The sequence below is a fragment of the Rhinoderma darwinii genome, chromosome 4 (genome assembly GCF_050947455.1).
Source record: "Rhinoderma darwinii isolate aRhiDar2 chromosome 4, aRhiDar2.hap1, whole genome shotgun sequence".
NCBI lineage: Eukaryota > Metazoa > Chordata > Amphibia > Anura > Rhinodermatidae > Rhinoderma > Rhinoderma darwinii.
In genome coordinates this window covers 140,671,710-140,694,615 of record NC_134690.1, presented here as the reverse complement: position 1 = coordinate 140,694,615, position 22,906 = coordinate 140,671,710, and the positions used below count along the sequence as shown (strand labels likewise).

General features: G+C 40.6%; 1 long non-coding RNA gene across 3 annotated transcripts; it reads left to right on the top strand.

The window, feature by feature from the left end:
* Positions 1-486: 486 nt before the first annotated feature.
* Positions 487-15,723, top strand: LOC142760873 (uncharacterized). 3 transcript variants are annotated; one of them, XR_012883437.1, is made up of 4 exons: positions 487-593; positions 2,690-2,761; positions 6,522-6,601; positions 15,328-15,723. It is a non-coding gene; the product is annotated as an uncharacterized LOC142760873 (long non-coding RNA). The 3 variants fall into 3 exon arrangements; XR_012883435.1 differs by having other exon boundaries at positions 6,501-6,601; XR_012883436.1 differs by lacking the exon at positions 15,328-15,723 and adding an exon at positions 9,851-9,968 and having other exon boundaries at positions 6,501-6,601.
* Positions 15,724-22,906: the final 7,183 nt, after the last annotated feature.

The following is a 22,906-nucleotide window of genomic DNA, read 5'->3' as shown; positions in this document are numbered from 1 at the left end:
TAGTAAACACGCCCCGATGTACGTACATAATACACGCCCAGTTGTACTTTTACTTTTCAACACGCCCAGTTGTACTTTTGCAAGCCTCATTTGCATAAATACGAAAATGGTCATAACTTGGCCAAAAATGCTCGTTTTTTAAAAATAAAAACGTTACTGTAATCTACATTGCAGCGCCTATCTGCTGCAATAGCAGATAGGGGCTGCAAAATCTGGTGACAGAGCCTCTTTAAAGTTCTTCACCAACAACCATAGATTTCACAGGCTTCAAAGGCCTTCATCAATCGCATCTTCTGAAATCTCTGAAGGACACACCATAAATAGAATATCTATATAATATACCATTTTTATATAATATTAATGCTACAAATATATATTTAACCCCTTAGTGACATCCACCATACATGTATAGCAGACATGCGATCTGTCTATATTGCACAGGCCGAGGAGCTGAGACCGCACCATACTCAACTGGCGCCGGCTGTTTTATACAGCTGACATCCGCCTGCAACGGCTGGGATCAGAGATAACTCATATCCTGTTCGTATAACCCTTCAGATGCTATGGTCAATAGCAACCACGGTTTCTGAGAGGTAAGATAGAGCAAGGGGGCTCCCTCCTGTCCAACGAAATTGTGCTGTGCAGTTTGGTTGCCATGGCAGCCGGTGGCCTAGTGGAGGCTTTCAGAAATGCCACCTGTGTCCTACTATAAGGCCGGGTTCACACGAGCGTGTGCGTTTCGCGCACGCAAAAAATGCAGCGTTTTGCGTGCGCAAAAGGCACTTAACAGCTGTGTGTCAGCCCTGTATCATTATGACACTCCGTTTGGGTGTTTGTAAACAGAAAAGCACGTGGTGCTTTTCTGTTTTCATTCATAGTTTGACAGCTGTTGCGCGAATAACGCTCGTCCCACGGAGGTGCTACCGTGAGGCATGCGTGACTTTCACGCACCCATTGACTTCAATGGGTGCGTGATCCGCGAACAACGTACAAATATAGGACATGTCGTGAGTTTTTCGCAGCGGACTCACGCTGCACAAAAATCACGGACTCTCTGCACTGCCCCATAGACTAACATAGGTCCGTACGACACGCATGAAAATCACACGCGTTGCACGGACATAATACACGTTCGTGTAAACAAGCCTTTAAAGGGGTTTTCCCTTAATCAATATTTATCACTAATCTACGGGATAGGTGATAAATATCTAATTGTTGAGGGGCCGACCGCTGGGACCCCACAGATAACGAGAATGGGCTTACCTTGCCGTTCCTGTGAGCCCCATTTAAAAAGTGCGGTACTGCACACGCTCAGCCACCGCTGTCTGGGGCTGTCGAGCGCTATCTTCGGTAGCCCCATTAAATTAATGGAGCGGAGGCTGAACATGCGCGGTACTGCTCCATACATATGGGGCTCACAGGAACAGCAAGGTTAGCCCGTACTTTGTGGGCTCCCCGCGGTCGAACCCCCACCGATCAAATATTTATCACCTATCCTGTGGAAAGGTGGTAAATATTAATTATGGGAAAACCACTTTAAAAATGTAAACAATAAAAAAATTAATATAATTAATATTGCTGTGTCCGTAAAAAAAAAGTCCAAACTATAAAAATATCACGTTCTTTAACTTGTAGTGTTGGCGCAGTAGGGGAAAAAAATCACAATGCCATAGAAGTGTTTGATACACAAAATGTTATAAAAAGTGATTAAAAAGTTGTTTCCACTCCAAATTGGTACCAAGAAAACCGACAGCTTGCCCTGCAAAAAACAAGGCCTCACGCAGCTCCATCAACAAAAAAAGAAAAAAGTTATGGGTCTCAGCAAATGGCAACACAATACAAATTTTTGTTTAAACAAATTGTTTTTATTTTGTAAAAGTAGTAAAATAGGCAAAGCATATAAGTGTGATATAGCTTTAATCATATTGACAAAAATAATAAAGTAAGGCTGTGTTCACATCTGCTTTCAATACTTCCGTTGCCCTGCTCCATCATAGAAGAACAATAAAAATATTGGAAGCACCAGATCCATTGCATGACGGACACCATCGGCACCCAACGGAACCTATTGACTATTAAGGGGTCCCATCGGCTTTCCGCCATGGTGTCCGTCATTTTACCGAACAAAATAGTGCAGCATGCTGCTCTACTTTGTCCGCCATTTTTGACTGGATCTGTAAGAGGCCCCTAATGGAGCCTCCAATGCAGATGTGAACGAAGTCTTAACATGTCATTTTTACCGCACAGTGAACGCCTTAATAACTAAACCCCTAAAATGATGGCAGAAATCATTTTTAACAGTTTCTCAGTACATTTTATGGTACATTAAATAGCACTATTAAAAACGTGTCCCGCAAAAATCAAGCCCTGATAAGGCAATGTTGATGGAAAAATAAAAAAAATTATGGCTTTTAGAATGCGACGCAGGAAAAATGAAAAAATTAAAGTTGGCTGCGTCCTTAAGAAGTTACTTTCCTGTAGGAAAATTAAAAAAACAGTTTTGGGAAATAAGATCTCTAGTGTGTCTTATATGTATGTATTACATTCCCTGTGCAAAGTAACTATCTTTGCAAAATGGCGCTCAGTTAACCTGTCAGGCCGTGTACCGCTAACATATAATTTACTTCAGTGAATAACAGTAGGTTTTTCATCCCTAGCATTCCTCTCACTAAAATGTTTTAATACTCAGACAGCCATCAACAAATGGGCACAACTACATCTCTGGCCTAAAAAGAAAAACTAAATGAGCGATCAAAGAGAGGTATGTGACCTTTACATTGCAAAGCCAACTTGCTTGAATGCTTTTTGTTGCTCTTGCCACTATGATTTGCGTTCTTTCTTTTAAATGTCCATTTTCTGTGAAAAGGTTATCTGTGAGATGAGAGGAATTGGTTAACTGCAGAGCTCTGTCCTTTTGGGGTCTAGGCAATGGAGGCAAAGCAAAATGCTTTTAAAATGCAGCCATATTACATTTCCCCTTGTTCGGTTATATTCCAGTGCTAAAAAAAAAGAATTCAAAATTATTATTCTATTTTCCAAGCATATTAGTTACTGTCTTAATTCGGAACTTAAAGGACAAGTACACTTTTTATTGTCCCAATGCATTTAAATTAAACGAAAATGAAGTAACTTTGTAATAGGTCTTGATTAAAAATTACCTGGATTTTTTCCTACAGCTTCCATGCAAATTAATTAATTTCCATTATAACAGATAGAAAACCATGTGAAGTCTGATCCTGCAGCCATACTCTCTTCAATCTGTCCCCAGAATCTTTCTAACCTACCAAATGTAAGTTAGCATAAAGTAGAGGACAGATGGAAGAAAGTATAAGGCACATTCAGAATTGGCGGAATTGCAGTGGAATTCTCAAGCGGCCGTTTTTTAGATTTGTTTCAATACATTTTTAGGCAAGTAAGTTCAGACGTTGCGGGAAAACTCCGCTGCAGACCATAGGCTGCGGTGCAGAATTTTCCCTCCGCAGCATGCACTTTCAGACATTTTTGTAGCAACTCGCGTTTTTCGCTGCGTATTTTACAGACGTTATTGGAGCTGTTTTTCAATGGAGTCAATGAAAAATGGCTCCAAAAACGTCCCAAGAAGTGACATGCACTTCTTTTTCGCGGGCGTATTTTGACAGCGACGCGTAAAATAAAAACCTTGTGGGAAAAGAACATCGTGAAACCCATTGCAAGAAATGGGCAGATGTTTGTCGGCGTAATGGAGACTTTTTTTAGGCGTAATTCGAGGTGTAAAACGCCCGAATTATGTCTGAAAACACTGCGTGTGAACATACCCTTAGACTAGATATTAAATGGAGATACTGGGTAACCTCTTCAGCCTTGCAGTTTTCTTCTTTTAGTCATACAAGTACCATTCTAAAACAGCTCCTGATTTTCAGGTGTTTTTGTAGCAACTCTCGTTTTTCGCGGCGTATTTCACGGTTTTTTGAGCTTTTTTTCAATGGAGTCAATGAAAAACGGCTCCAAAAACGTCCCAAAAAGTGACATGCACTTCTTTTTCGCGGGCGTATTTTTACGTGCCGTTTTTGGAAAACGAGGCGTAAAAAAATGCCCCGTCGGAACAGAATGCCGTATTTCCCATTGAAATCAATGTACAGATGTTTGTAGGCATTCTGCTTCCATTTTTTTCAGGCGTTCTTCGAGGCGTAAACGCCCCAAATACGCCTAAAAACACTCTGTGTGAACATACCCTAAGGGGAGAGAAGAAAACTTGGACCGCACATCTACTTGCTATACCTGATCTATTGCGACTCAGACTAACAGCACCCATGCTGCAAGTCTAAGGGTATGTTCGCATGTAGTGACCAAAAACATCTGAAAATACAGAGCTGTTTTCAGGCGAAAACAGCTCCTGATTTTCAGAAGTTTTTTTAACAACTTGCGTTTTTCGCCGTGTTTTTTACGGCCGTTTTTGGAGCTGTTTCTCAATGGAGTCAATGAAAAACACCTCCAAAAAGTCCCAAGAAGTGTCCTGCACTCCTTTTGACGAGCCGTCATTTTACGCACCGTATTTTGACAGCGAAATGGGAACAGAACATCATAATTCCCTATGAAAGCAATGGGCAGATGTTTGTAGGCGTATTAGGGGCGTGTTTTCAGGCGTAATTCGAGGCGTAAAACGCCTGAATTACGTCTGAAAACACTGCGTGTGAACATAACCTCAGCCACCCTGGCTCTGGGCCACGTCCCCCCACAGATACAGCACTACAGCAAGAAACACCACAAAAAAGTGAACAGATGGAAAAAGCTCACCTTTCTTTGTAGTCTCTGTAGCCAATTTGAGATCATATAGGTAGAAACCCTCAGGGTATGTTCACGCGGAGTGTTTTGAAAAATTGGAAGCAGAATGCCTCCAAACATCTGCCCATTGATTTAAATAGGAAAAACAGCATTCTGTCCCGACGGGGCGTTTTTTACGCGGCCGTTTTTCAAAACAGCCACCTAAAAAACACCCGCGAAAATGAACTGCATGTCACTTCTTGAGCTGTTTTTGGAGCCGTTTTTCATAGACTCTATAGAAAAACAGCTCCAAAAATGGCCGTTAAAATGCAGAGAAAAATACTTTGAATAAAAAACGCCTGAAAATCAGGAGCTGTTTTCCCTTGAAAACGGCTCCGTATTTTCAGACGTTTTTGATTTTGTGTGTGCACGTACCTTTAGGATGAGTTCACATGGGATGAATACGCTACTTAAAAAAACACGCAGCTTATCCATCCTGCGCGCCGGACTGTGGAGCAGTTTTTCGCCCAGAATGTCCGCTGCGGACAACTGCAGCACTTACCGGCCTCCTGGGATACCTGTGACTGGCTGCAACGGTGGTCACAATGGGATGAAGCATCCTTCCAGGAGACCAGCCCTCTGACGTCATACAGGCCGGACTCCTGGGATGATGTTTCATCCCATGTGACCGACGATACAGCCTGTGATTCGCTGCGGTGGTCACATGGGATGAAATGTCATCCCAGGAGGCCGCCCTGGAGAGAGGAACACAGACTTCTGGGTAAGTATGAGATTTTTTTTTTCTGAATTGCATTTTTTGCCGGGAATCGCTGTGAACCCACCGCAAAAAAAAACAAAACGCAACAACTGCTATTTGGGGAAAACCAGCAACAAATAAGCAGCATTTGCGCAAATACAAGTGACATGCTGCGGAATAAAATGACGCACTGCAGGTCAATTTCTGAATGTTTTTTTCTGCTCAGTATTTACGCAGCTTGTGGAAGAGATTTGTTTTATCTCATCCACTTTGATGCTACTGTATTTGCTCTGGATTTTCCTCATAAAATCCTCAGTATTTATGCAACGTGTGAACTGACCCTTATGCAGTCTCCTGCTATTGGAAGGGGACATAGCCCAGAGCCAAGGTGTCTTAGACTGGCAGCATAGGTGCTGCTAGACTCCTGAATTTCTCTCTCTACGGGTACTGTTTTGCAGCGGCACTGGTTGCCATGCGATACTGCATTTGATAGAGTAGGGAACCACTTAAAAGAGGTCGCAGTGAAGTGTCAAGTGGGCTTATACAGTTTGATCGAAATGTAAACTAAAAACCTCATGTTCATACATTTTTTAATTTTGCTGAGCTGCAATAGATGAAGTATAGCAAGTGGATGTGCGGGCCAGGTTTTCTTCTCTCCCCTTATGAGTAATCTGAACTTGTATGAAAGGTCTGATCCCTGGATAAACAAACGGGGCCTCATGTATGAAAATGCAAGCACACAAGAACTTGAGGTGTTGTCCATAGCAATCAATCAGGAAAATTAAAGCACTGATTAGATTGGTTTATATGGACAATATCTCCAGATCTTATCTGCACTACTTTTTATACTGTAGATTAGAAAGCCCAATGTGTATAAAGTACAACAATAAAGATAAATCAATCAGATATGCAGGGGTATTTGACCTCACAATTTTTAATTTGCAAGTCTTACTATTTCCCATCTTGATTGCCTATTTGCCTTTGCCTCCTCCTCACATTAAAGAACTGAACTTCTTGTACACAGCTGGTTCACCTGACAAAATCACAAGGCCATTACCTCCAACATCTCCTACAGCGATCCTGATGATGTAATAAGGAGTGAAAGTAAGCTAGATTTGCCTATGGCAATTTTTTCTACAAGTTAGGCTTCGTTCACATCTGCGTCAGGGCTCCGGGCTGGCGTTCCATCTGAGCTTTCCGTCAGAACGGAACCCTGACTGAAACAAACGGAAACCATAGGTTTCCGTTTGCATCACCATTGATTTCAATGTTGACGGATACGGTGCAAATGGTTTCCGTTTGCCTCCGTTGTGCAAGGGTTCCGTCGTCTACGGCATTGCTGCCATCAAAACGACAGAACCCTTGCACAACGGAGACAAATGTTGAATTATAGAGATAATTGTTATGTGTAAATAGCCATAATGCTCAGATCTACCCCAATCTGTTCACCATGATCATTGTTATCGTAAGCATTGTCTCTAATTGTCCACTGGGCCATCAGAGATTAGATAGCTAGCACTATGTCACTATGGTGTGGAAAGTCATTACTAATGAAGGTAAACTCAGCCATGCAAAGGAATTTTAGAAGTATTTTCACAAAAAAAGTAATGTTCTATATGAACATGGCTTGCAAGTTGCAACATGTCCATGGGGATACCAACTCTAACATGCCAAAGTAATTTGTTTGATGTTAATTTTGTTATGAATACATTTACTATGCTTAACATATACATTGCATATTAATTCTAGTAGAACATTTTATTTAATTTTAAATTGTTTTTCTATTTCCATATACAGGAAATTTATAGTTTCTAGATATTACTGAACTTTGTTGTTTCTAATAATTGTTCTACAACAATCAATCATACATAAAAAACAGTGTATAATAAAATCAGCAAACATAAAAAAATATCAAATGTTTAATAAATTAGAAGAAATTGTAATGTCAACAGACAAGCTTTTTATATGGCAGTCACTATTTTAGATACCTAATAGGCAATGTCAAATACTTTTGTGTCAAAAAAGACAAAAGTATAGTAGGTATGATACCTTTATTGGCTAACCAAAAAAGTTCTGCGGCTTTCAGAGCACAGAGGCCCTTTAGTCAGGCAATTTACAAATGAATGACTGAGAAAAAAAACACAACATTTAAGATGTTACACAAAGACAATTAGTACATGAGGTGATACATCATTAAGATAAGCCAGGGCAATAAAACGGAGGTTATAGGGGTGACTATAGGAGTTAAAGGATCATGGGGGATGTGACGTGTGTCCATGTAGTGACTCATAAATCCAGGTGTTAGATTGAGGCCTTGTGTCAATGACTGGAATTTTATCATCATCTTGAATTCCCAAATTTTTCTCTCTCTGTTGTTTTTCAAATGACCCTTCAGAATGAGTACCTTTAAATCTGCCAAACTGTGATCAGGTCCAGAGAAATGTTTTCCCACGGGTGTATCCACCTCCTGCTTTATTGTATGTCTGTGAAGATTCATCCTGGTTTGTAGTTTTTGTATGGTTTCCCCAATGTAGATTCCTTTATTGATGCACCTTGTACACTACATTGGAGGATGTACAGGAGAACGTGCCAGTGATTTTATAGTCCTGCTGCGTGTTTGGTATGTGGATGGTGTTTGATGACAAGATGTTGGTGCAGGACTTGCATTTTCTACTGTTGCAAGGAAAGGGGCCAGTCTCTGATGGTGATGAGAGGGCACTTCTGACCAGGAGATTCCTTAGGTTTGGTGGCTGTTTGTAGGCAAGGAGAGGTAAATCCGGGAATATTTCCTTCAGTTCATTGTCTTTATTAAATATAGGTTGGAGATCAGCAGCAATTTTCCTCAAGATGTTCATTTGTGGGTTGTATATGACCACTAGGGGCACCCTGCTGTTTTCTTCCTTCTCTTCCTTCCTTTTTGTACTCCAGAAGATTGCTCCTTGGAATTCCTGTTGCTCTGTAGATCTGATCATCTACAATTCGTGGATGGTATCCCTGATGTAAGAATGTATTCCTCAGTGATAGCAGGTGTTGTTTTCTGTCTTCACTGTCTGAACAGATCCGTATGTAGCGCAGAGCCTGGCTGTAGATGATGGATTTCTTTATGTGTCTCGGATGGAAGCTGTTCCATCTCAGAAATGCTGGATGGCCTGTAGATTTATGGTAGATTGTGGTTTGTATGGTATTGTCTCTCATGTATATGGTCATGTCCAGGAAATATATTTGAGATTTTGAGTAGTTGAGAGTGAGTTTGATGGTAGGATGGAACTTGTTGAAATTTTTATGGAAAGAAAGCTGTTCATGTTCAGAGCCTGTCCAGATTATCAGCAGGTCATCAATGTACCGGAAATATGCTAGAGGTTTAGTTGCGCAGGTTGATAAAAACTCTTCCTCTAGTTTGGCCATGAACATGTTAGCATATTTTGGTGACATTTTGCTACCCATAGCGCTTCCCATACATTGCAGATATATATCTTTGTCAAATAAAAAATAATTGTGATGGAGTATGAAGGTTTTAGATACCTAATAGGAAATTAATAATAAATATTGAGGTGTAAACAAAGGGAAATTATTTTCGAATCTGTGCTTTATTCAGCAGATCATCATATTGCTTCTGGATCTTGTTACATCAAGCTTTGCTTTTCAGAGGTTGGGGAATCTGTAGATGTATGGTACTGTTCACACTAGCCCCATGGCTTCCATTTATAATGAATCCATGATTGCTCTGTTGGATTAGTTTTTTTTAACTCATTGAATCCTGATGGAACCCATAGAAATATGGGGTCTGTCAGGTTTCTGCCGGGCTCCAGTATTTCTTAAAGCAAGAATATCGCTGCAGAATTAACTATTTTTACCAAAACTCCTAACGATGAGGCGGGAATGCACATGTGATCAGAGTCTTAGGAAATTCTGCAATCATACTAAGGTAAAATTGACTATTTTATGAGGTGGAAAATTTTATACAAATCTGCTAACAAACCTAAAAATGCACTATTAAAAAGAACATGAACTATAATACATTCCCAGGAACAATTAAAAAAACAAAGTATATAATAAAACAAACTGACTAAATAAACTAAAAATTAAAAAAACTTGCCCCCGAACAAATAACCAGCAGTTTCTCACAGTAAATATTTTGTAACAGTATATCCTCACTGGACTGGTGAGTTTATATTCATTTCATACACAGCAAAGTAGGTAAACACAAGAAAGCACAACTAGTTTGGAAATATGGTACAATATGTTCTAGAATCAGAATAGTTTAATGCCTTGGAACTGAATCTGGCAAGCAATCAAGTGACTGTAAATGCTCGGACGTTCTAAATAATTCATAAACTTCACGATCTGCCTCAGGTGCCATGTTGTGCTCCAGGATTGTGGTGAAGCATATGTTAAAAGAATTTGTGAAATTCAACCTGGAGCTTTGTATCAAGATTTTCACTGTAGCCACTTTTAATTGTTTTGATTCCTTAGCATGGTAAGTTGATTGTGCAAGGATATTTCCCTTGACTATCTTTAAAGTAAGTAAAAATTAAGGCTAGAGTACCTAAACTATTCTCAATTATTAATGATAAGAATATCTGGTCTTAAGAGAATGAAAGTTTTTATAGTCACATTCCTGAGGGGCCATGCTCTTCTTTTTTTTATTATGTCTGTTGGTTTTTATCAAGAAAGTTGTGTGTTTGACTGGATAAGCCAAGGTTGTAAAGATAGGAATTCTCTTACAATTAAAATACAATATCTTACATTTATAAACAAAATGTGCGGCCACTGCCATTTTGACTTCTCACTAATATTTGTCAGGCATCATGTAGGTTATATCATTGAGGGTGATACAGTATTATTGTTAACCCTATACCTCCACAGCTTGCCCCAAAATATTTGTATCCTATCCCTACACACTCTACTACTACTACTACTACTTCTACTACTACTACTACTACTACTACTACTACTACTACTACTACTACTACTACTACTACTACTACTACTACTACTACTACACTGTTCATTACTAGACAGACATGTTTTCTTTGCATTACTCTTATTGAGTACATTTTTCCTTTAATTATTTATTAATATAAGTTAAGATTTTTCATGCAGTACTTCCACTGATACAACGTTTATGCCACACCATCTTCCTTTTCTACCTTATTGAATCTCAGTCAGTGATTTATAAAGATAATGTGCTAAATATGTGTCCATATTACTATCTATCCTAATTCAATAAATGTATCATTATTGATTATAACTACATTAAAGTAGTCTTTGCAAATTATCTCTGCCAATCAATACAACAGCAAAAGTAATCTTTAATCCTATAAATCTTTTTCATCTTTCTATATGAATGGCCAGCATTAATGTTTAATTATATAGTTAAACTGCATTCACTAATTTATTTTAGGCAATTGATTTTATAAGTACATTAGTCCAAGTTAATTACTTTCTTTGTGATATAGTTTTTATTTTTGAGTAATGAATTTGCTCCATCCGTGTGCAGCAGTAGATACAGTCATGTAAAATATGTAACATATTTATACATATTAATATTTCATCTTCATTCAAACAGTATGTAAAGATGATGGAATTAAGTCCCTAACAATTTGACTTGAATTTATTAGCCCCTACAGGACCATCCAATTTTGGCCCTGAGGATATGAAAATTTTTCTTATTTTGCCTCTTTGCATTCTAATGGTGGTAACTTTTTTATTTTTTGTTTGACATAGCTGTATGAGACTTGTGTCGATTTTTTTAATGCTGAAAATTTTTTATTATATTTGCTTGCTGTTTTTTAATACATATACATTAGCATTTCATTTTTATTAATTTTTATTTTGGAAAAAATGTCAAGAAAAGCAATTCCCCTGTAGTTTATATTATTTTTTTCATGCCATACACTGATTTTCATAAATGATGTCATGAATTTATTGTACAGGTTGATATGCTCGTGAGGATATCAAATATGTTTGTGAAAGTGAGTAAAGTGTGTTTATGTGACTCCAGTTTGTATGAAGAATCCATCTTTTAATTTGAAGTATCTGTTCTTTGTAAAATCAAAGTCATGGTGGGACTGTCTGATAACTCATGTGTTTGCCTTTCCTCATCTAAGTTCCCTATGAGAATGTGGACATGTTATCATGTGCTTACCTTGTCATGTAGACGTGTTGATTTTGCAGTTGTAGGATTCTTGTGGGAAGCTTTTTTCTTACTTGTGAGTTCTCATAAGAAACCTTTCTTGCTCGTCATTGGCTCAGTTCAAGCCAACTCCCCTCTTTTGGGATACAATTGTAACTGTGTACCAACAATAAACCAGAAAAGGATCTTTGGGCATACAAAGCATGTATCTGTGTGTCTTACTTCTTTCTGTTATATCAATATAACTAATGGATTTGGATCTGACCAAGTAACTGAAGGGTGTCTGTTGACATACCCATGTAAACCTTCAGTCTATAATATTTTGCACAGGATTGCATCAAAAGTCTTTGGTACCGAAACTCGGGAGATTAAACGTGTGATAGCTGGCCGATAAGTAGGAAACTTATTCTTACAAAAACCATTTCACTAATGTAATGCTGAGACATTGTATTAGCTGTTGTGACAAGACAATCTCCCGCACACAGTAACTTGTCCAGATATATGTTGAAAACTGTTGTGTAATGAATGATTTAAGCTGTGTAAATTTGTCTTGGGTTAATGTAGGAAGGGCATGAGTGAGTTAATGGTATGAATAGCATGAGAGGATATTGTCGACAGTGCAAATGTTCTACTAAAGTTAGATGTAAGAGTGAAGAGAAATATAAGATTGTGTCAGTGAATAAGGTTTGTCAGACCCCTAGGCTACAGTTCTATCGTACTGAGCAGACAATTGAAAGGTGTTTTAACATACATATAAAGGTTTTTGAAGTTATTCGAGGATTGCAGATTGGGCAGTTGGAAAAAATTGTACTGATAAAGAGACCTAATTTCAGAGATCCGGTAGTGTGTCCATTGAGTGTGGTGCCTCAAGCTGTGTTGGAAGGTGAAGAAGATGAAGGCTATGTAGAATAAACCTGCAATTAATTGGTGGCTATTGGATTTTTGTTGTATCATTATAGGTCTGTTGTTGTTTATTTCATTTATTATTTGGCCGTTGTGTAAAATCGTTAAGGATCAAAGGAAAGGTTACCCCGTTGCTCGCTTTGTCTGAGAGAGAGAGAGAGCTGAGTTAAAGTGTATGTATATGTATGTATGTTAAAGTATGTTAGTGTAGCTAAACGTTTGACAAACTTCTGACATGTCATAGTGACATGTCAGAAGTTTGGATTGGTGGGGGTCTGAGCGCTCAGCCGCTCCATGCCTGTTCGGCTATTTCCGGAAATAAATGTATCGGTGTACGGACTCAATAGAAAGTCTATGAGCCCATACTCGATACATTGGCTTTCCGGAAAAAGCCGAACAGACACTAAGCAGCTGGGCGCTCACACGAGCGCTTCAGCTGCTTCATTCTAGCGATTGGTGGGGATCTCAGTGCTCAGACCCCCACCAATCCAAACTTCTGACATGTCTCTATGACATGTCAGAAGTTTGTCAAACGTTTAGCTACATTTTAAGTCCGGTTCAGGGGCCAAGTGTCAGGGACTAACTCGGTGAGAGGTACTACAGGTGTCCGTGGGGGTGACACAGGTGTCCGTGGGGTGACACAGGTGTCCGTGGGTGACACAACTGTCCAGAGCTAACAGACTGTCCATCGATGACAGAGAATCAGGGGCAGACAACTGTCCAGAGCGACAGACTGTCCTTCGGTGACATAGAGTAGAGGACAGAGAAGTTGGATATTCAGAGGTAATATCCGGTAGTACCACCAGGACTTCTGTAGTTAAGTCCTGATAATGGGAAACTCAGAGGGCAGAGCGACAGGGGGAACCCCGTGGTATACAGCCAAAGAAATTGTGACAGACAGGGCGGGCAAGGACGCTATAGCGAACTGTGAGAAAATGGAAAGGCAGGCATGTTGAAAGATGGTTGTTTGGATGTGGAAAAGTGGAAAGATCTCATAAAAAATTAATAAAGGCTGGTTGAGCGACCATGAGTTAACTGAAAAAGAAGACAGGAAGTGATTTCTGGTGGATGTAGGGAAGTTGAACGGAATGGACATTATATGTATCAATGTAATAATGATGGACCAAAGGAAGTCTGTAACGTGAGTGGGATGATTGCCAGCGAACCTCGCCTACCCGACAAGAGGTGGTCCCCAGGGGGGTGGGGGATCGGTGAGCTGGACTTGTCCCAATTGTGGACAACAAAACCCACCCGCAGCTGAATATTGCATCAGCTGTGGGAGCCCAAGACCAGGCAAGGTACTAAAACGAGTAGGGATATTTTCCATACAGACTAGGACCCAAGCTTTCCAGAGACCTGACCCCAATAAAGAGGGACAGCAAGTGATAGTACAACACAATTCTGACCAGTACATGCTGTGGTCACCTAGTGATCAGTTGTCAATGAGTAACAGTCCCCCGACCCAAGGAAACAGCCAGTGATGCTTTCCAGAGGACTTGCAGGTATCCAACGTACATACCATTGAACATGGGATGAGCTAGAAGTACTAGTTGTTGTTAAGGGTGGGGGGACCACTAAAAATGCAGATTAGGGAACAGAATACAACCTCTCAAGAAAGACAGACTGTGGCGAGTGGGCAGGAATACTTTGTACTTTCACAAGTATGGGCAGGACAACAACAAGACAAGATTGTTGATTCATGGATGGCTATGCAGCAAAGACCAGACCAGTGCGTGGAGGAGTTTTGTTATGAGATGGAGATCAGGCAAAACTTGCGGACCAAGCAGCTAAGGCTGCAGCTCTACGAGAGCTTGGATTGACTACGGTATGCCAACCAGTGGTGAGCACGGTCAGCCCCGAACTGCTGAGAAACGTCCAGACCCAGGCCCCTCTCACAGAGAAAAACGTATGGATGCAGAAGGGAGCCACACTAGGAGAAGGAGGCATTTGGTCAGTAGGGAACAAATGGTGCTTGCCCATAAGTCTATATCCCAAGAAGGTCCAATTGGCCCACGGGCCTACTCACGCATACCAAGGATGCTATATGCGCTTTAGTAAACACTGTATGGGTGGCACCCAGATTCAATAAAATGGCCTCACGGTTTGTTCAGGGTTGCATGGTATTTGCCCGGCATAACACAGGTAAGGCGACCAAGGTACCAGGTAAATGCTCCCCTATGCCAGACTACCCATTTCAGCAACTGCAGATTGACTACATTGAGCTACTAAAGGTAGGCGTATATGAATACGTACTTGTGTGATTGTTGACCTTTTTTCTGGATGGCTGGAAGCCCGGCTGGTAAAGACAGCTAATACCAAAAGTACTGCCAAGAAACTGATGAATGAGGTCGTCTCCATGTATCGGGTACCTGAGGTGATAGAGTCAGACAGTGGTACACATTTACAAGGGAATTGATGCGGGAAGTAATGGCTAGCCTAGGAATCAAACAGGCATTTCACACACTGTATCATCCACAGAGTAGTGGGAGGGTGGAAAGGCTGAATGGCACACTGAAGTTGAAAACCCAAAAAGCTATGGAGGAGACAGGCAAGCTGTGGACAGAATGTCTTCCCAAAGCATTCTACTCTGTGAGAGTTACCCCTAACAGGAAGACAGGCTTATCCCCTTATGAAATGCTGTTTTGTAGCCCCCCTCCCCCAAGACAGGTTGTTATTTTCCACAACAATTGCAAGCCCAACATAGCAGTCTGGTCGCCTAGCTCACCCAGAAATAAGTAAGTGAGTAAGTGTTTAACCGAGACTCATAATCATGTGTTCTCTTGAATTCCAGATCCTAATTCCAGGGATGGAACTCACCCACTGCCCCTAGAAGATTGGTTGGTCCTAAAGAGGCATCTGAGCAAAGGCCTGCAACCCAGGTTTGGCGGTCCATACCAAATCCAGTTAATATCTTCTATCAGACTAGAGGGGAAACCCACATGGATACACGACAGTCACTGCAAGAATGTTCTGAATCCTGAGGCCAAGCTTCTGCTGAGCTGCCTACTACTGATGTTGCCCCTGGCGGAGACAAGAAATGGTCTGATGTTGCCCCTGGCGGAGACAATAAATGACGTTCTGTAGGAACATTGGGACAATAAATTCATTAAGCATCATGAACTTACCAACTTAACTGATTGCTGGATCTGTACTTAATTCCCTACATCTGCCAAATCTATGCCTTACATTAAAGTCTCTGTTTCAGAAGAAGAACTTTTTACATCTTGGTGTTGGGACATGAGCAAATTGCATTTGAAGGAAAACTATGGTAAAACTTCAGTGGCACTGCCAGTAGCAGGATGGCTACAAGACCTATGATAGCAGGTTAACTTGAAAAAAAGGGTTGGGAATTGGTTTGATCTCAAAGAAGTAAATGGGAAATGGGTTTTTATACCCATAAGCTCAATGCAAGTTGGAAGGGTGACAACAGGTGGACTAAAAATAAGTTTTTCTGCTCAAGGTAGAAATGCACTGGGCACTAGGGAATGTGGTTATGGATCTTGTACATTGTGACATATCCAGAATCCCATGTGGTCTTAGATATCTAAATTTTTGTCAGGTAATGAAACCAATTGTGAATCCATAGGAACTTATATGTGGAGTGAGTAAGTAAGTGAGGAGGAAGAAAATTGTGGACCATTCCACTATCATAGCCCCATGGATCACAATACAAATGACTCTTGGTGTTTCTTGATTCTACTCTTTGAATGCATATGGATAATGGTTTAACTAATGGTGTACAGTATTAGTTACCTAACGGCATATACATAGTATGTGGGAATTGTGCATATCGGTGGTTCCCTCAGGGAGCTGAGAGAACGTGCACGCTGGCCAGACTTGAGTCTGCCACTTGGGTATGGGAAGATAAAGACTTCCCATATGGTAACCTTTCAAAGCACATTTTGTTTAAAAGAGAATCTAAGCCAGAAAAAGCAAAGCCCTTAATACATTTGCCATGGCAGGACAAGTTTGGGTTTTCGCTAACATTAGTAGGCTTATCAGTAAAGAATGTGCATAGTATAGAAAAATTAGCTGAAATTATTGACAATGTTACATATTATGTGTTTGATGGTTTGAATAGAACCTCTGCATTTACTAGACAATTAATATTAGTAACTAACCAACATACAATAGTACTAGATTATTTTACAGCCTCCAAAGGGGGCAGGTGCCAAATAATTGAACCAGCATGTTGCCATTATATAGACCCTTTTGGCATTGTGCATGTCTAACTTAACACAGATCAAGCTAAGAAAATAAAGGCAGAGTTCAGGAAAGCCAATTCTAAAGATGATTGGAAACTGGAGTGGCCAGATTGTTTGTCATGGCTAGAACCCTCTAACTGATTTAAGGGTATTGTTGGATGGATAATGGGTTTACTCCTGAGTGTCTTGCAGATTGTTTTATTTTTTTTATAAATTCTGTTTTATTTATCACAAGTAGGTAGTAGAGGCATATACAGATTCATAACTTGATGTTATACAATTTTGACAAGTGAACACATAAAACAATAGAAACAGGATGGGAGGCAACACCAATCAACCTAAAAGTCCAACTGCACAGAATTTATCATAGATCTCCAGAAGGAGAGGATAGAGGGATAAAAAAGATGGGGAAGAATATGGAGAGGAGGAGGAGAGCGAGAAGAAAGGTAGAAAAAGAGGGGGTGAATAAGGGGGGGATCGTTAGCATCTAACCAATAAACGTCCATCTCAGATTGAGTATGATGTTAAGACAGCAAGGAGATATACTCCGAAGAGTTCTCAAAGCTTACCCAGGTAGACCAAGAGCGCATGAATTTATCGTGAGAGTCCCGTATGAATATTGTGAGCTCTTCCATACGTTTCACTTTTGGAGGGAACCCTGTACCATCTCGTCATTATCTTAAAGCCCGCTTCCTGTATTCTACTTGATATAGAAGATTGATGAGTCATGTTTTACAGCCGGTTACGAAGGTCTGCTGTGAAAGTTAAGTTGAGGTCTGTCGCCCATTTGACCAAGTAAGTCGGATCAGAGTCTTCCATTGGAAATTTCAACAGTTTATATGTTAAAGAAAGGGTGTGGTAAAGAAGTCCCGACGTAGTGTATATGGTTTCGAAAGCTGTTACAGGTTGAAAAATGGGGAGACGGGGGAGGGATAATAGAAAGTGACGTAGTTGGAAGGCCTGCCAGAACAGAAGGTGCCCCGGGTCTGAACTGTCAGTAAGTTTAGGTAACGTCTTCCAACTGTCGTTTATGATGTATTGGCGGGCTTGGGTCTCGTGGGCGATGCGTAGTTGGCTAAAGGGACCTGGCTCGCATCCCGGCTGAAGGTGGGATTGTCCAGTATGGGGTATAGTGGTGATGGGGAGCATGAGATGGGGTAATGTTTAAATACTAGCGATGCTACCCGAAGTGTGGATCCAATGAGTGGATGGGATCTTACAGGTGTCGGGATTTGGTCTAGCATCCATGGGGTCGCAAACAGAGGCTGTGATAGAAAAAATTGTTCCTACTCGACCCAAGGCTTCAGAATGCCATGTCTGCACCAGCCCACAATGCGAACCAAATGTGCCACCTGGTAGTACCGATGAATATCAGACAAGCCAAAACCTCCATCAAACCTTGGGCGGGTCAGAGTCGTGCGAGCAATGCGAGATGGTTTGCGGGACCAGATAAATTTGATAAGTAAAGAAGAGAGGGAGCTAAAAAATAGACATGGTAAGTGTACTTAAGTGTGCCCTAACAATAGAAATGGCCAGAAAGCCCTTGGTTCATTCAATAGACATGGGGCTGTCTGCGAATACAAGATTTGGGCTCAGATTGCATCACGGAATTCCCTTGATCTCAGCATACAAATGGCGATCAGATGTTTCTCTGATTAAGCGGGGCTGTGACTGTGTATTAAATGCTTGTCATTGTGTGATCATCAAGATGGGGACACAGCATCGGCAACAAGTTAAATAAAAAATTCACAGATATGCCATTTTCTTCTGTGGAAAAAGTAATTACATTTATCATTACTGTACCTTAAAAACCTAACATTAGAATCATATCAGTTGCAGATGATTAAAACATAGTTAGAGAGGATCTTGGAGGAACCTGTCTTATATGTACCTCAGATATTTGCATTGGTTTGTTCTTTGTTGTAGAAATGTATGGTATCACCATGCCTATATCCAAAGAGCAGCCTGAGGCCTTCTGGAAGAAGGTATAAACGTCTGCAAAGGGGTTTAAAAACATTGCCAAACAATTGGATATCAACCATTTCACTATGTCGTAAGTCATCTATAAATGGAAAACATTTAAAAAAAAATATGCCAACTTACCCAGGCCAGACCATCCTGCAAAGTCCAGCTCGAGAGCAGAACACAAGATGCTGAAAGAAGTCTCTGGGTAATCAAAGGACCTAATGGGGACTGCTTTGCTGCATCAGGGTTTGGGCAGCTCACTCTCATATAATCCTCTATGAATTCTTCATAGTACTAAAGATAGCTTGAGAATAATTTGAATCTATCTGTCAGAGGGTTAAAGCTCAGCCGAAAGTGGACCTTGGATTGATTGGCTTAGGTCATGCAGACCATTTCTACAGAGTAAACCCTTTTTCTTAATTCCCTCTTCCATAATATTTAGTGTTGCTCTGGTTTATCAGCCTTCCAAACACAAGTTCATAAAGGTTTGGCACACTCATCTCACATGATCAGTATAAACACAAAAGGCATATTATAATGCTAAATGTCAATAGACGATTTTAACTTTGATATTCTCACTAGCAAATCCTAACTAATCCTCGGATATATCATATCGGCATTACTCATTACCTAAATTCTTGCATTTACCACGTTGACTCCTTTTTAACTAATATATCTGTTATTGTTCTATTTTTATCCTCCATCGGATCCTTTGCCTGACACCCGTTTGCCCACTAAGTAACTTTACCATTCCATTTCTTCTTTATCTGTCATAAAACATCCATTGTTCCCACTATCTAAAATTTTCACTAAATGTTAAAAAAGGGAATTCTTTCAAAAATCAGAGCTTGAAAACTCCATCAGGATGCATCCAGCCATCAAACCTTCACTACTCAATTACATAATTTACATTTAAAAATTTCACGACAAAAGAACTGAGAGGAACATTGCCGGGATATAATTCTTGAAATCAATGAAATAATAGATTGAGTGACAAGCGTTTATACATATCAATGACCAACGTTGTGCAAATATTGTTATAGAATGTTAACAAAACCCATAGCAATATTTTTGATTGAAGTCAATAGAATAAATCAGTAAGTCGTAAAAAAGGTACTCAAGATCATAGTATCTTCATAAATAACAGGGATGTCTCCTAATGAAAATTGTATAGTTGTCAGCTCACCAGTGATAATAAGGAGAAGTAGGGGTAGATATAACGCACGCTTGAATTATAAAGAGATGGTATTTTTGCCATATAAAACAAAAAAGAAATCGCCTTATAAGACACTGTCTGACCAATAGGGAAGTATTATCACTCTGGCACATGGCAGCCAAATAAATATGGAGTCTTCTGCATCTTCACCATTCCTCCATTAGAAGAACTCTCCAGATATACAATAACTGATACAAGGTTACACCTAGTACAGGGATTGTGTCATGCACCTCCTCAACCCTGTACTAGGTAAAACACTAGTTGGCCTTATTTATCAAAACCATCTGAGAGAAAAACTGGCCTTGTTTTCTACAGCAACCAATCGCAGCACATCTTTAATTTTTCCATTTTTCTGATTGGTTTGTATGGGCAACAAGGCCAGTTTTTGTTCTGAATAGTTTTTGAGGATTGCATCAGTTTTGCCCAGAGTATCTGTTTAAGAGTAAGGCCCCATGCACACGAACATGCTTTTGCGGCCGCAATTCCCCCGAAAATCCATGGGAGATTTGCGGCCCCATTCATATCTATGGGCCCATGCACACGACCGTGGTTTCCACGGTCCGTGCATAGCCCAGGAGCCTGAACCGCAGAAAGAACGGACATGTCTTATTACGGCCGTGTTCTGCGGTCCAGGCTCATAGGAAATAATGGACGTGGCCATGTGCATGGCCTGCGTTTTGCGGGCGGCTCGCGGGTAGAAGGTAGAAACACGAGGCACTCACCATTTGTGGCAATAAAGGGATTTATTGAGAATGATCTCGGTCTGTTTGGTGTGCAAAAGCCTATGACCGTTTCGCGCTACAAGCGCTTTTTCAAGGCCCTTGTGTCACTTCCTCTTTGCTCCTTTTATATCATGCTCTTCATGAGCTTACATAATACTTTTGTCCGAAAAGGTAGCAAAAAGTACACAACAATTAGCAGTAGAGTTATACAATGTTACAGAAACATACTCTGCACGTTAAATATAAGAAAATGTAACAACATTTATATTAAAAAGGAACTGAGATCGTTGCGGTCATTAAGGCCCAGCGGTCCCAGTGCCTCAGTTTTTAAAATAATCTCAGCCTCCTTTTGTAATAAGGTACAATGTCTATCCCCCCCCCCCCCGATGAGGCTGGTTTAATCTGAACAATACCTGCAAATCATTGCCGTGGCACTCGTTCATATGTTGCATTAGTCTCGGACAGCTCTTACCTGTGTCTAGAGAACGAACATGTTCACCAAATCGTTTTTGCATTTGGCGGATGGTTTTACCTATATAAAATTTCTGACATGGGCAAAAAATTACATAGACTACATATTGTGTTTTGCAAGTTAAAATATCATCTATACAAAACGTACAGCCCCCTATCTTAAGGTACCTTGTACGTAGAAGTAAATTGCTAAATCTGCACTGACCACATTTATGGTTGCCGTTCGGCATTGCTGTTAATAGCCAGTCTCCTGTCTCAGTGCTTGATGTGAAGCTCCCCTCAACTAGTATGACCCTCAGGTTCTGACACCTACGGAAAGAAATAATTGGACATCTGGTTGCGACCTCCGCAAGCAAAGGATCGTTCTCAACCAGATGCCAATTATTATGGATACTGGAACGTATGGCATCACTAAAACTGAAAGATAGCACAAATCGATTGCAATCCTTATTAATGTTTTGATTTTTACGTTTTGATTTTAATTAAGACTGTTAACTCTTGCTATTTACTCTTGCAAATGCTCTTGCAACGAGGTGCGATGGGTAATCTCGTCTAAGTAGTCTTTGACTAAGTTCTTCAGATTGTTTAAAGAACATGTCATCATGGTTGTTTATTCTTCTCAATCTCAGAAATTGAGCGTATGGGAGGGACCGCATAATGTGACAGGGGAGATAACTGTCAAACCTTAGTAGTGTATTCGTTGCAGTTGTTTTCCGATACCCCCTTGTTTGCAAATGTCCCTCATTTACACTTACATGCACATCTAAGAACTCAATCTCCTGGTTTCCAAATTTATGAGTGAAGTCCATGTTCATGTTGTTTTTATTAAGATACTCGATAAATCGTAAGAACTCTTCATGAGTTCCATACCACACTATAAATATATTGTCTATATAGCGCAAGAACATTTGTAAATATTTGACGAAAGGGGTTAGATTTATTATAAATGACCACCCATTCCAATTCAGCAAGGATTAGGTTAGTAAAAGTGGGGGCCACCGGGGTCCCCATAGCCATACCGGCTATGTGGCGATACTATTGTCCATCAAACTGGAAAGAGTTATGATTGAGAACAAATTGTAGTGCCTCACAAATGTACTTAGAGAAGAGGGTGTCTTCCTTCGTATGCTCCAACTGACGACCAAAAGCCTGCACACCCGCATCCTGTGGGATGCGCATGTACAGGCTTTCTACATCAATGGTAGCCAACTTGAAATGTGGTTGCCAACCAAAATACATTATAATGGAGAAAAAGTCTTTGGTGTCCTGTAAATATGATAGTATGTTCATCAGTAGAGATGAGCGAACCGGGACAACCGAACCCGGTTTCGGTCCGAACATCTGGAAAAGTTCGGTTCGCAGCGAATCCGAACTTCACCGGGTTCGGCCGAACCCGTTTTGACCGAACCCGGCTACATTTTGGCGCCTGCCACATGTTAGATGTAAAATGGAGGATTTCACAATATGACCTGACATCAGGCTACCCCATAATGCCTTGCAAACGGCTCTCCCAGCCAATTAGGAGGCAGCATAGGGGCGGGCTCAAGCCTGCAATAAAAGTCTATGCACGGAGCTCAGCGGCCATTTTACAGACAGGAGCTGTAGGGATAGCATCTCTGTGCAGTAAGGGAAAGCTTTAGGAATCTAAAAGCCAGGAATCCAGCAATCGAAGGGGCTTATCCACTACTCACTACTCAGCCAGTGTGTGAATACGCTTTTATAAGGGGCTCATCCCCGTTGCATCCAACTTGCAATACAGGCAGCCTTTGTAGTAGTACTACAACGCCCAGC